The sequence below is a fragment of the Felis catus genome, chromosome B4, assembly GCF_018350175.1.
Source record: "Felis catus isolate Fca126 chromosome B4, F.catus_Fca126_mat1.0, whole genome shotgun sequence".
NCBI lineage: Eukaryota > Metazoa > Chordata > Mammalia > Carnivora > Felidae > Felis > Felis catus.
Genome location: NC_058374.1, coordinates 111,890,559 through 111,907,446, shown reverse-complemented (window position 1 = coordinate 111,907,446; position 16,888 = coordinate 111,890,559). Strand labels below are relative to the sequence as shown.

The window sequence follows — 16,888 nt, the reverse complement described above, 5'->3', positions numbered from 1 at the left end:
CCATCAAGGCAACAGTAAATATGATTCAGCAAGAGTAATTTTTGCGGAGATAACACAGTTAATACCTACAAATATTCTCTAGGAATCAATTTTTTATTCAGCACACAGTTATAGTATATGTATAAATGTTGAAATACCAAGTTAACTCAGTCAAGCCATAAGATAATGTCATCAGCCAGATGTTTTCCATAATGTCTACTGCCCAATTGACTGAGCATTTCCTTGAGTTGTACAGTATTGTATAAAGTTACCCAGGGGCGCCTGGGTGGCTCAGTCGGTTGAGTGTCTGACTTCAGCTCAGGTCGTGATCTCCCGGTTTGTGAGTTCGAGCCCCGCGTTGGGCTCTGTGTTGACAGCTCAGAGCCTGGAGCCTGCTTCAGATTCTGAATCTCCCTCTCTGTCTCTGCCCTTCCCCTGCTTGTGCTCTCATTCTCAAAAATAAATAACCATTAAAAAACTAAAAAAGAAAGTTACCCAAAGTCTGTGTATTCAATCTTCCCTTTGATCTCAAAAACCTTACCAACTATTTGCACATCTAAGCAAAGCATTCTTTGGCCACCCAGGAACATATTCCTTTCATATAGCAGATACCCCTGAACATGCAGGTACAAAACCATTATGTCTCCATGTCCATTGGCTCTTGCCTGCTCCCAGCTCCTTCCTGGGCCACAATCCCAGAGACAGGCAGCTATTAAGAAAGTGCAAGGGCAAAGCCACCTGAATTGACCTATTTGTTGAAAGTTCGCCCTCTCCCCACTTGCAGCCGCAGGGCCCTGAGAACACACAGAAACCATCCTCATGTGTGTTTGTGCTAAGAGCTGCCTTTGCCTGAGCATTTGCTTTGTGAATGAGGTAACTTTAACAAACACAATGGAAGTGATGTGACGAAGATAAGTGCTCATTTTCCTCATTAACTCATCATATAAAACAGAATTCTGTATGGTCCCTCCTGAGGAGACTGAATTAGACATTCATTTTAAATTCATAGTTATCATTGCATATTCAAAGATAATCAACAGCCCCAGCCTTACCTTGGATATATTGAGGCACAAAGGGAAAGCGGAACATAGAAAATCGCTTACCTATTTCACAAAGGTACTGAGAAGCTTAATGCTTCTAAAGCACTTGGACTGAAGACAGAAAGCGTTATCTTCTTACCACGACACTGTTTACAGACGTCCATATGGTCCCATCTTCCATTAATTAGACTTAGATGTTGTATGCATTTGATGATTATGATAACGGGTGATGTGATTATAAGATCCCCCTCCACAGGGCATTTTGTCCACAAATAAAATTGTCCTTATCCTATAGGAGAAAATGTTTCCCAGCTTGAAACCATTTAATTTTGTCATCAGTGGGTTACAAACTGTGCCTTAGGCTTGTGGTGTGCAAAAATGTCTTTGAGTCTAGTGCCTGTCTTAAGAGGTTTCTTTAAAAAAAGAGAATGAAGCCTCCATTTGTACCACATGACACTATCTTATCTATTGTCTAGACTGTGTTACCAGTTCAGATCCTTTACTGTTGGGTGAATTGAGTTTAAAGGCAGATAAAACGAGGCTATAGTTACACTATGTAAGCTGATCTGGAAAAAAAAAAATTAACAAGCAGTTTACCTACCATGACATTGTACACAGTACTTGTGTTCATTTTACTTAGTTCTAGAAATCTTATATAATTGATACTCAGCATAAATGTGTGAATTTTTAAATTACTCTCTTATTTTTTGGAGAACAACAAAGAATCAAAATTTTATGAAGCTTATTATGTAAGTCTCAGATTATGGAGTAAATAGAAAGGTCAAGTTTTAGTGTTTTGTTTTGTTTTTAACTTGCCAATAAGCAGGGGCGGGGGGAGGGGAATGTATGATACCTTGTGACTTTGTAGTTTTCCTGTTAAATTTTTGTATTAAAATATGAAAACACTGAAGTAAAAAATCTGCATTGCTTACAAATTAATCTCCCTAGAAGAACTCTATGCCATTCAAGCTTTTCACTGCAGCCTACTATTTTCATTAAAATATTTCCGTTTAAACATTGAGTATGTAGCAGCAGTCGGCTTCCCCGGAACGGCAGCCATTCTAATGGGAGGTTAAGAGATGAATTTAGGTCTCCCTTTAAACAGAGCAGCTATTGATGCTGTCCCATATATCTCAATGAATAACTGATGTAAAAACCTCCCTGCCTCCTTTTCTCAGCCACTTTTCTTGAAAAGTGGAAGTCAGCCCCTTCAGAAAAGGTGCTCCATTATCTTTGTACTGTAAGCAAAAGACAGATACAGAAACTAACCTGGCTTTCTTTTCACCCATCAAAAGAGAGATGAAAGATCAAGAAGATTGATATCATCTACAGCCTGTTCCATTTTCCTCAAAATGAAAAACACACAGTAGCTCAAAATGAGAAAAGGGTAAATTCCTATTACTTTCTGACAAAAGTAGCCCGCTACAAAAGGACTGTGAAAGATATTTTCGGAAAAATATCTGCATAAGTCCAATATGATCTTTCCAAAGCACTGGGCAAATTTGAAAAACTCACACAAACACAGTCATTAAAAGAGGTAGGACCCAGTGGTGCCTGCGTGGCTCAGTCAGTTAAGCATCTGACTCTTGGTTTTGGCTCCAGTCATGATCTCATGGTGTGTGGGTTCGAGCCCTGCATTGGGCTCTGCACTGACAGCACAGGGCCTGCTTGGGATTTCTCTCTCTCCCTCTCTCTCTCTCAAAAAGTAAATAAAACATTAAAAAAAAATTTTTTAATGTAGATCTTGACATATATATGACCATCTGAGGATAGATACTTAGATTTTCTAGTAACAGAATTCTAACTTTGCCTAAACTCTTTTTTTAAACCTCAATCAGTTAAATATTCAGAAAGGAATCACAGTATTGAATTGGAAAGATTGAAATTGTGGAGGGAAAAAGCCTCATTTCTTTAAGAAAGAAAAAAACCTTAACCTGTGTATGGTTCCATGTGGAATCTATATGCTGGTACTGGTCACCATTTATCTCTCCTTGCTTTTCATAGCTGTAATATCATTCTAAAAAAATGTTTTTTATAGCTGTGGAATCTCCATCTGTTTTATACCTCCTAGCTACCTCAGCTCTATTATTTACTATGGGTGGGTCCACACCTCATGAAACACTTCATCCTTTATAATGTTTTCTTTTTTTACCTTTATCTCCTATACCCGACATTATTAAAACTCCATTCATCTCACCTTGTACTCACACAGATACCCACGGCCTGGCTCACCAACTGATCCTATTGTGACGCCGTAGAAGTTCTAGGAGGTTTTAGAATTTATTAAGTTTCCAAATCATGCAAATGAAGATTGTTATACTTCGGGAAGGATCAATCAGTGCAGTCGTTATGTGTCATGTTGAAGGAAAGTGAAAGCTCCAATCATTTAAAAATGAATAAACTGAGCTTGGGATCTTAGATTACTTTCTTATCCATGAAAACAGACCACTGTGATCTGCGAATCTAAGAAAACGATTCAAAAGAACCGCCTAATAGCAATTTTAGTTTTCTATAGGAATCCCCCATTCATCATTTATTTTCAAGTTTTACATCTTATACAGTGTGTTCCATGGGGATGTCACACCATTTGTATAGCAAGCGAACAGAGCTATTGTTTTGTCTAATTACTCAATTAATATTAGTAGCACAGATAAAGAACCAATGGTGAAAACGGAGATAAACTTCAGTACCTACTGGTATACTTCTGTTACCTTCACCATCAATTATTTCAGTCTTCATTAATTAGTTATATGAGACACAAACATGTGTTCTTCAAGGAGTTGGCCTCATTATAATTAGATAAGTATGGCTTCATGGGGACCTACTCAGTATATTATATGACACACATACAAGATAGTTTGTAATAAATCCACTCTTTATTATAATTTCACTATATTGTTAAATCAGAATCTCATTAATAAGGAAATGACAATGGAATAAAGTTTTCTCAGTCTTATATGGATCATTTTGGAACAAAGAAATAAAAGAATCCTGGGAGAAAGTTCAGAATAAAAGATCATCAAATGTGGTCATTTTTCATAGGATCTAATGGCTTAGTTATAAATTTAGCTGGACACTAACAAAGCTTTAAACCTGATGGCAGGTAATTTTTATTCAGCCTTTAGTGATAAGCTGGAGTCATTGCTCTTTTTCACTCTATTAAATATACTCCAGATGTAGGTAAATGAGTTTTTCATTTGTCTAAGCGGCCTTTTAGCTTTCAAACAAACAAAAATTTTAGGTCTTGCTCGCATTTCTATTTAATATTAGAATCGTTACATTGTAAGGCAACCAATAATTTTTAACGGGGGGGTGCTATCTAAGAAAATAAGACTTGTATAGATATTTTTTAAGTCACTCTTTAACATCTAGAGTCTACTCATAACGTGTATTTAGAACCCTGTTGCGGTCAAAATCTCAATGGTCCAGGCTGCGTCATGAGACCTAACATCTTCCTGCACCAAAGAGAATGAAACTTTATCTAAGAGGCTGGGCTGTAAATGATCTCAGCCTCCCTGACTTCGGATACAGCTCTACGGAATCGTTTTCTCTGTTGAGTGTGACATACACTGAAGGATAAAATTGATGGGTAGCTTAAAGGAAAGAGATATGAATTTCAGATTACTTAACCAAAACTTCAGAAATTCTCTCTGGAAGTCAAACCCCTTTCATAGTCTCAGCTACCAATGATTAGCTGGAATATTAAGATGTTAATAAGTTGATCCTAGAATACCGATGAAAATGGTATTTATTTTTCCTTTTTTTCCCCATTAAGCCGAAAGATAAAATGGCTCCTTTAAAAATTATACACATTTAGACTCACTTCCACAGAAAGATTCATTATAATCATTCTCAGTTTATTTTAAATATTTTACGGTTGTACCCAAAGAAATATATATATCATATTTGTAACACATACATATCAGATAAGCTACATAGCCATGTTACAAACACTGTGTCCTGCCCCCAAAGAGCAAATGAGAACAACATCCAAACTCTTTAGCAGAGTTTACAACTCCCTGCATCTTTTGGCTTTTGTCTTTGCAGTTTCGTACTTTATTTCGTACTTTATTCCTCTTCATCCTATGAAATCCAGCCCGTTTCTCTCTTGTTCCTGCAATCATATGTAACTGTCCCTTTGCCATTCTCTCTTTCTGGAATGCTCACCTTTCTTCTCTTTGAAGATGAGTTGGTCACTCATCTTGTGCAGCCACTTAAGTATCACCTTCCCAGTGATAAAGCCCTGGTACTTTATCAAAAGTGGGAACCTTTCTTGGTGGTTTTTATTTCGACCTCTTGTTTGTGTTTTTCTTAACATGTCGCTTTTCCATTTATTTGCCCTTCATCTGGTCACATGCTCCATACGAAAGGAATCAAAATGTCTTGTTCTGTACTGTATCATGGAGTATGTATCACTGCACCATGCCTTGGATAATTTTTTTTTTTTTTGAGAGAGAGAGAGAGAGAGAGAATACAAACAGGTGAGGGGCAGAGAGGAGAGACAGAATCCCAAACAGCCTCCACACCATCAGCAGAGCCCGACGCAGGGCTTGAACTAAGGAACCGTGAGATCATGACCTGAGCCAAGATCAAGAGTTGACACTTAACCAACTGAGCCACCCAGGAGCCCCGGAAAATTCTTAATAAACATTTATTCAATGATGCCTAAAAAAGAGGTCATAAAAACAAAAACAAGTCCTTTATCACCAAGGTGATAAAATGAGGTTTGAGTTCCTTCAACTGACATATAAGGCCTCCAGAACCAGTCTCCGCAGCCCTGCCCAATGCTGTGCCCTCCATCCCCTGCTCCCCTCTTCCTGCTCTGACGATGACGGCCAGCTGTGCCAAGCCTTGTGCCTGCGACAGAGTGGGCACTCTGCAAATGAGTCAACTGTGCACAGTTCCCTGCACACACCTGCCTGTTTTGGTGATGTCAGCTGAACTGGAGAGCCAGTCAGAGACCAGATCTAAAAAGATCTCTGTAGGACCGTATGACACGTTAGGGATTAAAGTCTTTAAAGCAATCAGAAGCTACAGAAGGGCTCCCAGCAAGGCAAGAACATAAGAAAGGACTACTCAGAGAAGAGTGTCGTGTGCATCCTTCCTGTGTGGGCATGACTTAGCATGTCTCTGTGTGATCAACTCTGAGGGTGACTTAGCCCACCACGAGGGTCAGGAGCAGACTCTGGAAAATATTTCTAGTTGGCAGTTTCCACTTGAGTTGCATCTTGTACACTTTCGGTTCTGTCTTTTATGGAGCACATAAGTTTTGAGTAACTTCCAAAGCCACCCAAGTAAAAATAAATCAAGAAGGATTGTGTTTTACACTCCACTTCCCGGCATGTCCTTAGGCAGGAAAAAAAAGCCAGCTTGGGGGTCTATATCGTTCCAAGTCATTTGTCTGTGAAGCACCACTGGACTTTCAGTGCTTTTCATTAAGGTATGTTTTCCAAAGTAAAATAAACATAGGAACAAATAAACAAAGACGTCCCCTTTGGGGTACAAGCAGTTGTGAACTTTAGGTCGTTGGTTGAAGTATCGTATACTGATAGAGTATTTGCTAATGTTGGTGTTAGCAATGGTTCCATGTATTTGAATAAGAAATGCCAGGGTAAATCTTATTATCCTCCTCAAAGAACTCATGAAAAGACTTTTCTAAGAGTCTTTTGATAACTTCTTGATAATAGATACTAATAGATATGCACTAAATTAATCCTGAGTTGTTTATTTCCTCTGTGGTTAAGGAGTATTACCTGATGTTTGAGCTGCTTTTTTACTAGCTTAGGTATTAAAACTTCTTTGTGACTGAGTGTCAGCTAGAATCAGTTTTACTTATTTGGTAAAAATAATCTCAAGCTAATTTGACAGCATAAACGCAGCCTATAAAAAGAGGAAGGTGCGTTGTTCTTTAGAGATATCAGGCCACTACGCCGCGCAAGACATCACATGTCTTATTTTTTTCGAAAATTAATTCCTTTAACTTCCATAAAATCTGAGTTAAAAGTCAGGACTTTCCAAAACTTCATGAAATAATCTGCAGGTGCTGACATGTTGATAGCCGCTGAGCCAAGAAGAACAAAGTTAACATCAAAACAGGTTACGTTTTGGAATATTCTAACATCTGGGCATTAAGTTGGACAGAGTATCGGTGAATCTCAGCTCCACATTAGAAGAGCTCAGAAGCCGCCCAGCATGAAAAAGAAACAGAGGCAATCAGAAGTTTGCAGGAGCGGGCCAGGCACCATCTGGGCTATGTAGGAGGGCTGGTGGGGAAAAGGGAACATGATGGCATATGCTAGGAAAGTACAGATTGTAAAGAAGGGTAGCACCCTGGTTTTTCAGACAAGTTACTACATTTTTGTTGCAAAACAGCCCTCTAAGATTTGGGAGAAAGAAAACACTGGTTTCAGGTGAGCTGCATGGCAGGACTCTCAACCCTGAAGGGATGGGGATGGGAGGTGGAACGCGCATCTATTATAGCCCAGGATGTATACATAAGTGTTCATGGGTGTAAATCTCCTAACAGTTGAGTAAAAATCTTGGGGGAGGAACCATGTCTAAAATGTCTCCTGCATTCCCCGCAGAAATGCAATGCGGGGCATGTGAGAATGGCAGAAACACTGTATTTGGGACTCAACATCTGGGTTTAATTACCATCTGTGTTTTTCTAAGAAAGTCAACCTCTCAGCCTGACTTTTCGTCTGCAGCAGAGAAAGGGGGTGAGGGGGGTGGTTCATGCCAGCCCAGCTTGTTTTTTCAGGGCTTTTGTCAGAATGAGTAGATTAATATATGAGAAGATGCTGCATAAACTGCAAAAAGCTGATGATATGATACCTGGAACACAAGAGCGGCAAATACTTGTTGATACACTGGTTTTTTGATGAGGATTGATGTGTGACTCATCTGTGGAAGGATTCCTTTCCATTTACTTCAGAGTTTCTCTATCTCAGCACTATTGACATTTTGAACCAGATAATTCCTCACTAAGGGGGAACAAGGATGGGAGGGTTGTCTATGCAATCCCCGAAGTTTACAAACGAAATATCCCACTACCTCTACCCATTGGATGCCAGTAGCAGCCTCTCCACCCCTCTCCACCCCCGCTGTGAGTTGGGACAACCAAAAATGTCTCCAGACGTGGCCAAATGTCTTTGTGAATAGGAGTGGGAGGGCAAACATTGCCCCCCAGTTTAGAACCATTGATTTAATTTAGAGACAAGAATCTGAGAAAGCCATGTGAGTTTTGTTTGATCTACCCCTGGGCCATAAATGATAGCCAGTGGTAGTTATCTGTGATTACCCCGTAGAAGGCATTCTGTTAAGCTATTTATACCTCTATTAACTCATTTAATCCTAGAACAATGAGGTGGTTCAACCAACCTTCATTTTACAGATGAAGAAATTGAGGCTTAAAGGGTTGAAGTGATTTGCCCAGGTTCGAAGTTAGGATAAAGGAGAGCTTTGTGTCTGGATCCTGCTCTGTAGGATTCCAAAGTCTTTGCTCTTACCCATTCCTGCTGTGCTTCCTCACATGAGATAAGATGATCAAAACAGCCTCACTCTCTGCTGGACATTTGCCAACACTTGCAGGGGTGAACCTGATTTGAGCCCTCAGTAGGATTAAGCATGCAGCCAGCTAAGGGCTCTAGCTGCTTGGTAAGTATTATTTACATGAGCCGTGGAACTAGGCAAGGCATAAAAACATCAGGCCTGTCTCCTGAAAGGAGATAGGCCGCAAGTCCTAACGTATTCATGCTTGATCATGTAATTCCATAGAAACTAGTTTTTGTGGGAGAAATTGCATTTCTTTGTAAGCGCAATTGTATTTTTTTTACTGTAGTGATATGGAAAGAGGTGACGCGGTCCAAAAGTAGGAGACACAATTGGTAAGGATATGTTGATTAAAGTACATATGACTTGATAGGTATGAGTGCCAAAACCTTTCCATGGGATCAATAAGCTCAGGGCAAATGCTGTTACTCATTAAGCGTCTACGTGGTTATGTTTTGGCAGGTGCTTAACAAAAAGTTAATGACCAATGACTTCATATCTAGAATCCAAGCCCTTTCAAAACACAGAAGCTGCTAGTATTATGTGTACAAGGTAAGCAATATGTGTCAAGTCACAGAAGTCAAGAGAGGGCAAAAGAAAACTTTAATTACAGAATGATGTGCATACAACATGGATCATTCCACAGGTACTGTCAATCATTAATGCCCTCTGAAAGAGTACCCTGGGTAGCTAGGGTATTTAGTTTCTTAAGAGATCCGGCCCTGGTGGATGATTCCTTTTCAGCTTCCCGTGTACAAGAGTGTAACTGCTAATTTACCACAGGGAAGCCTGATTTCATTTCCCTCCAAAGTCTATTCTGCTCCCCAAAACCAACTAGAATTCCCAGCTTCTACAATTTGATCCGCATATCTCTTTCCTTAAATAATAATCTTGACTCTTGATAATGGAAGGGCCATTTCTTTCTCTCGATAAGAACACACTTGTGTTCCCACCAGGGGCAGCAGATCTAGAACTTAACCAGTCAGAGGTTTAATTTGAGCACAACCAGACAGGGCATCATTACAATTTTGCCTTCAGCTTCCACAGTTGGCCTCCCAGTGTCCAGTCAGTCCACACCGCACTGCCACCCTTGCACCCTGCGAGAGTATCTGGGGAAGTTCCTGGCTCTGTGCTCGCTCCCCAGAAGATGTTCTATATGTGTTAGCTTTATTGAGCCATGTTGCCACCTTCATCTGATTCAGACCAAGCCTCGGGTGGTAAGTCAGGACTTTTTCCATTACAAAGGACAGAACCCAACTCCAATCTGTGGAGGCAAAACAGAGAAGTTATTATCTGCCCTACGTGAAAAACTTTAGGCATCAGCAGAACTATAAGACATTAGGATTCTGGGACCCTCCCAAACCAACTACACAGCCCTTTTAAGTTATAAAGAACCCTCTCCTACGTTGGATTGTTTAAAGAAAAACGTTTTTTTTTTCTTTAAACCCTAAGAGGTAGGCAAGACAGGTGTTATCTTCATTTTCTGGATGCTAATTAAATGATGTCCTCAAGGTCTCTCAGCTGGTAAGTTACACGGCTGATTACTAATTGACCCCAGGTATTCTAAGTCCTAAATACTGTGCATTTCCCAATATAGCATATCTTGAAAGTAAAGTACCAGACAAGATCCTTATCCTCAAGACACTCAATTAACAGTGAAAAAGGACAAAAAGAAACTGATGTCCTTAAAAGCACTTTCTTGTGAAGAATCGTTTTGTGTTTTAATAGTACTACTTCATTTGCATATGAACAATTCTACAGGACAATTTCCTAGAACTTCTAATAAAAGAACACACAAAAGAGAATTTGACACTTTATTTTGCCACAATCATACTAAACAGACAAATGGACTAAGGACCACATCACTATCACCAGCATGTTACCATCACGTTGCTATCACCAGCAGTAATCACAAGTACCTAGGTAGGTACCCAGATCCAACTAGAAGCCCTGTGTGTCTCAAAAGCAGGTACTGCATTTCACTCACCATCATATCCCTGATGCTACGCATAATTTTGGTTGAATTAATGGAGAACAAATCCTAGTGTGTCATAAAATCTGAAGAATGAGTAGAGAAAAAAATGGAACTCCAAAGACTTTTATGAGGGCCATGACGATAGATATTATTCTTTTTGAAAGTATAATGAAAATTAATCATTTCTGGAAATTCCCATCGGCTATAAATGAAGATTATTAATTGATGAAGGACACATGTAAGTTACCCTATTATTGTGGAGCTATATAACGTTTCAACAGAATTAAAATGGAAAGGTACTGGTCTGGACCCGGTTCCCTGTGCCACATCAGGGACTTTCTGCCACCAAATATCCACTCTTCACTTGTGGGTTTACTCAACAGAAAGTTGTAGTCCCCAGTTCCAGTAATAAAACAATTCTGCCTCCTCCCTGTGTCCTCCCCACAATTAACCACAGCTCTCCTTTCTCCCTCTCAGAACCCAAAGTCTAAACTCATGGTCTCCCAGTTGTTCATCCCTCATTCATTTTTCATACCGACTCTGTTTTCACCACCTCTGTTTTGCTCAACTTGTTCTGATGCCATATTCTAATTTCAGGTTCCAAAGTATTCTTTCTATTTATCTTACTTGACCTCTCTCTAGCATTTGACATTATAAACTACTCCTTCCTTAAAATTCTCCCCTCCAAAGGCCACATTCTCTGGATTTTCCCTGTTGACTCATTCACATGTTAGATTAGCTCCCTCCCTTCCATTCTCCCTCCTAAATGCTATTAATCCTCAAGGTCCCATTGTCAACAACCTTTTCTGTGGGTATACTCTTTTAGCAAATCTTATCTATACCTATACCCTCAATTACTGTCAATGATTTAATATCTCCCAAATCTCTGTCTCCATTCCTGATCACTAAATCCACAAACAACTCAGCTGTCCTATAGGCATTACAGTTTCAACAGGTCCCAAACCAGCTGTATTGTATCAAATCCCACCAGCCTTCGCATCACTCACTCCTTGTCCCCATGAATACCAGTATTATCCGCTCCATTGCCCAAGTTGGAAGCTTTAGTCATTCCAGACAATTCTGCCAAATTCTCTCTCAATTCTTTCTAAATGTTTCTTGTTTGTGGCCCCTGTTTCCTGTGCTCACTGACACTCTCAAAATGTTTCTCCTAGTTCTTACGAAAAAACTTATTTGGTCTATGTGCAATCCTACTCGCTCACCTGCCCCTGTTTCCCCATCCGCACCATGCATTCATCTCTTAAATAGCTGTCAAAGTCCATTCTACAAACCAAATCTGATCATGTCATTTCTGTGCCTAAAATGTCTCAGTGGTTTCCCATTGTCTTCAGGATGAAATTTTAACTCCACACCACGCTTCTCTTACAAAGCCCTCCATTAGCTGACTCCAGAAAACTCCTGCCTCATCTCACAGACACTTCAGTTTATCTCTGTATTTAGAGCTCTAACACCAAATAGGCCTTTAACAGGCACCTACTGACTGACTGAATGAATGAATGAATGAATTCTGAGAAAGGTGCCCTTAGATTTAAAAAAAATGTCATATGGCTTCTTTTCATCTTCAACAAATAATGTTTTTAGATAAAACTTAATTCCAAAGTTCCTTTGTTTTGAAGCTTAACATGTATCATCCAATCAATAAGGTCTTAAATCTGTTCCTTTTTAGGAAACATCATCTAAAGAGAGCATTTAATAAGATATTTTAGAATACCCCCCACCCCAAATATATGAGGAATTCCTGAACTTCTAAAAGGCTATGTTCCAAAAATTCTTTTATGACTCGGTTCTGTGAAGCTTGGAAATGTATTTTCTCATAGAACCAATGCTTTATATATTTTATTTAATTTATGCTTAAACTATTTTTAAAATGATTTAAGTACTATATAATAAAATACACACGTCATAAGCTTTTAAAATAATGAAAGAAGGCCTGTAACAATACATATGGCCTATGGAAAGTAATTATATTATAAATCCCATAAACTTACACTAACCCAAAACCAAGTAGAAATTTAACTGAGAGTCCTATCAGCTAATACAATTTAAAAGAAAGATAATAATGAGGGCTTTTTCTTCTTTTTTTTACCTCTTTTTTACATTTTTAGGCCTCTTTTTTGCTTCTCTTCTAATAAAATGGTATATACTAATCCAGCAGGAGATTTTTTTTTTTGTACTGAACTCTCAGAAGAAATTTGTGACACGGAATCTTCTATAAGGAATGTTTATAACCTGGTGGGCAAAGATAGTTTAATAGAAAAGCAAAGATATCATGCATTTGACCCATTCTCAGAGCAACCATTGATGAAACTGATAGCATTTAATTGTATTCCAAAAAGGGCATTTCTGTAAGTTATTCAAGTAATATATACCTCTCTAATGATCTAACTTGATATGGAATCGACACTAGTCGTAGCCAACACAAATCACTTGAATGTGTGCATATGCATGATCTCATTTAATCTTTACAAAAACTCTATGAGGTCAGTACAATTATTGCCACTCCATTTACAGATAGGAAAACTGAGGCAAAGAAGTGAATGGCTTTGGAGTTCACACAGCTACATTAGTAACAGTGCCCTTTTCTCGCTCAAATATTAATGATCTAATTTGAGAGCTCAAAGGAAGTTGAATAGGACAAATTTTGAGTTTGAGCTTTCTATTGACCTTAAAATGGGTTGGTTTACTCTTAACTTTCCAATGTTCTCCTACTCTGTTTTCCTCCGTGCTCACTGGATTTCTTTGGTCTGACCAAATTTGTTCCCCACACTAGGGTTTTACACTTGAAAAAAACCTTTCAACCAAGAAAATATTTTTTCTCTTAACTCTACCTTGAACAAGTTTCCAAAAATCTTTATGTAACTAATGCTTTAATATAAATCAGGTCCCAGCTCAAAAGTCACGTGAGTCCCTCCTTGAGCACCCAATCTAGAGAAGCCTACTAGTATATTCTCTGTCACTAGATTTTATTTTTAAACATTATTAATACTTCATTTATTCTATTTTCCCGACTTCTAGAACTGTGTTGTCTAATAGAAATATGATGTAAATCAAGCCACATATGTAATTTTAAACTTTCCAGTTGCCTCATTAAAAAATGTGAAAAGAGGGGTGCCTAGGTGGCTCAGTCAGTTAAGTGTCCGACTTCGGCTCAGGTCATGATCTAACAGTTCGTGGGTTCAAGCCCCACATCGGGCTCTGTGCTGATAGCTCGGAGCCTGGAGCCTCTTTCAGATTCTGTGTCTCCCTCTCTCTCTCTCTCTCTGGCCCTCCCCTGCTCATGCTCTCTCTCTGTCTCAAAACTAAATAAACATGAAAAAAAGTTTTTTTTAATGTGAAAAGAAACCCAGCTAACTTTATAAATTGTATTTAACTTGATTATCTAAAATATCACCATATCAATATGAAAACAATATAAAAACTGAGATATTTTATATTCCTTTTATCCTGTTGAGTATTCAAAATCTTGTGTATATTTATTATTTGTTTAAGTTTATTTATTCATTTTGAGAGAGAGAGGCAGAGAGAGAAGGAGAGAGAGAATCCCAAGTAGGCTCCACACTGTCAGCATGGAACCTGATGTGGGGCTCAGTCTCACAAACTGAACCATGAGATCATGACCTGAGCTGAAATTAAGAGTCAGATGTTTAAGCAACTGAGCCACCCAGGTTCCCCTATCTTGCATATATTTTTACACTGGCAACATATTGCATATCAAATGAACACATTTCAGGTGTTCAGTAGTTTCATGTGGCTAGTGGCTACCATATTGGACAAGGCAATTTGAAATGTAAACTCTTGTTCACCGGTAGATTTCCAGAACCTAGCATAACAGTGTCTGGCTCTTCATGTATTCCATAAAGTTGGAGAATAGAGGAATATTGAATGTGTGGACTATAAGTATTCTCTGCCTTAGATTGAAAGAAGATCCATATCCTATTGGTGCCTAATTTGCAGTGACAAAGATAATGTTTTCTTGTATAATTTTAGGTGAATCAGGTCAGATTTACTTGCCACTTGGGTTTATTTTTGACCAAGGAAAAAAATATGTGATACTAGATAACTGGACACTATTTCACAGGTGCATCCCTTACTGTGGTTCTCCAAAAGATATCCACATCCTGAGCTGTGAAATTTATAAATGTTACCTTATATGGTAGGGGGAAAAAGGACTTTGCAGATGTAATTAAGTTGTCTTAAGACTTAAATGAAGTCTTATCTTGAGATGGAGAAATTATCCTGAATTACCCAGATGAACTAAACATAATCACATGTATCCTTAAAAGAGGGAGGCAAAGGGAGATCTAACCATAAAAAAAGGAGAAGGTAATGTAACCATGGAAGCAGAGATTGGAGCCACAAACCAAGGAACACCAGTAGCCACCACAAAATGAAAGAGGCAAAAGACTGACTCCCCTGGAGCCTCTAGAAAGAATACAGCTCTGCTGACATGTTGATTCAAACAGGGAAACCGACTTCAAATACCTGACATTCAGAACTGTAAAAAAGTGAGTGTGTGTTGTATTTAAGTTTGTGTAATTTGTTACAGCAGTCATAGGAAACAAATATACTTACTGATTTTCAAGCTGCCTCCATATTAGATGTAATTCTCTGATAGCTTGCAAACTAGCCCCAGTCTCCACTCCTCTCTGCATACCTGTCTTTTTGCAACGGGAATTAGCCGCTGCTCTCATTAAGAGGTTATGGTTAGGGGCGCCTGGGTGGCGCAGTCGGTTAAGCGTCCGACTTCAGCCAGGTCACGATCTCGCGGTCCGTGAGTTCGAGCCCCGCGTCAGGCTCTGGGCTGATGGCTCAGAGCCTGGAGCCTGTTTCCGATTCTGTGTCTCCCTCTCTCTCTGCCCCTCCCCCGTTCATGCTCTGTCTCTCTCTGTCCCAAAAATAAATAAACGTTGGAAAAAAAAAAAAAAAAGGTTATGGTTAGTTTCTCCACCCTATCTGTTGCTTTGACCAAAACAGGATGCCACAGAAGCAACATTCTGCCAGCTCCTAGTCCAGGCCTCAGGAGGTCTTGATGCTTTCTCCTCCTTACCTGGAACTCTTTGCCCTTCCATGTGAAGAAGCCTGTTCTAGCCTGCTGGATGCACCCAGGTGCCTCCCATTGCCCAACCTTACAGTGAACCATCTGTTGGACATGTGAATGAGTCATTTCAGGCCAGCCAACTCCCAGGTGACCTGACTGCAGACAAATGAACGATCTTTCTATAAACCAAAGGAACTGCCTAACTGAGCCTAGCCCAAATTGCCAACCTGTGGAATTGTGAGCTTGTTAAATCCTTGTTGTTTAAAGCTACTAACTGTTGAGGTAGCTTGTTATGTGGCAATAATTAACAAATATATTCCCATAAAGCATATTCCTTCTACACGTGTTCAAGTCTGCCATACAAATTCAGAGGAGTTTGTCATAAAGAGAACTGTTCGTAGTCTCACTGGGGGACAGCAGACTGGGGGACTGTTCGTAGTCTGGGGGGCAGCACTGACTACTCCATTTCCTACTGGAACTCTACAGAGCTAAAATTTTCTTACAGAAGTAACATTTCATCATACTGAATATCTCAGTGAATACTTGTCTAAAGTCAACTGCTCATCATGTATCACAGTAGAAGTAATACAGGCCTAGAATTTCAAGTTAGGTAGAAGCTGATAGCTGACCTAAACATTTATTAAATACCTTGTCTCCTGCCAAATACAATTTTGAATGACACTAAACCCTTTTTGCCCAGGAAAAGTGAATTCGTTGTAAAATATACGTCTGATAACTTTAAGAACTGACCTGTTGAATAGGTGATTAGTCTTGTCGACCTGAATCCTGGAGAATAGCTATCAAAATCATGATTCTAATTTTGGCATAGTTGATATGAAATTGCATTTTCTGACAATAGTTAACATCATTTCAGTTAGTTCTTATTCTTATTGCTGAATAAGAATAAAACTATGTCACCAGAATAGAGGAGGATTCTAGTATCCCTGTTTGCTAAGGCAGGAAGATATATACTCAGTTTATCGGGATGATATTCAAATTGGAAATTAAGGGATACCAGGACACAACTTGTCTACCAATGTTTAAAATCAAAATCCAGTGAAAAACTGACACTTGACTAGCAGTCCAGGCTGCAGACTGTCCCAATGGCTTACTAAAATACCTGTGAAGGCCAAAGAAAGACAAAAATTGATGACAACAAAAACTATAACTGACAGTCATCCTACCACAAGAAACAGAAAATTCCATTAACTGAAGGAACTAGGGAGATGAATTGTAAATCATAATCAGCAACCACTTTAAATAGAGAAAGTTGACAACATAAAGAAT

The 16,888-nt window shown here is 39.1% G+C and overlaps 1 long non-coding RNA gene across 1 annotated transcript in view; it reads right to left on the bottom strand.

Annotated features, from left to right (window-relative positions):
- Positions 1 to 9,150: 9,150 nt before the first annotated feature.
- Positions 9,151 to 16,888, bottom strand: part of LOC109501707 — a 30,903-nt gene continuing 23,165 nt past the window's right edge. Inside the window, exon 2 of the long non-coding RNA XR_002159941.2 lies at positions 9,151 to 9,834. This is a non-coding gene — a long non-coding RNA (uncharacterized LOC109501707). The remainder of the gene's footprint in view (positions 9,835 to 16,888) is intronic.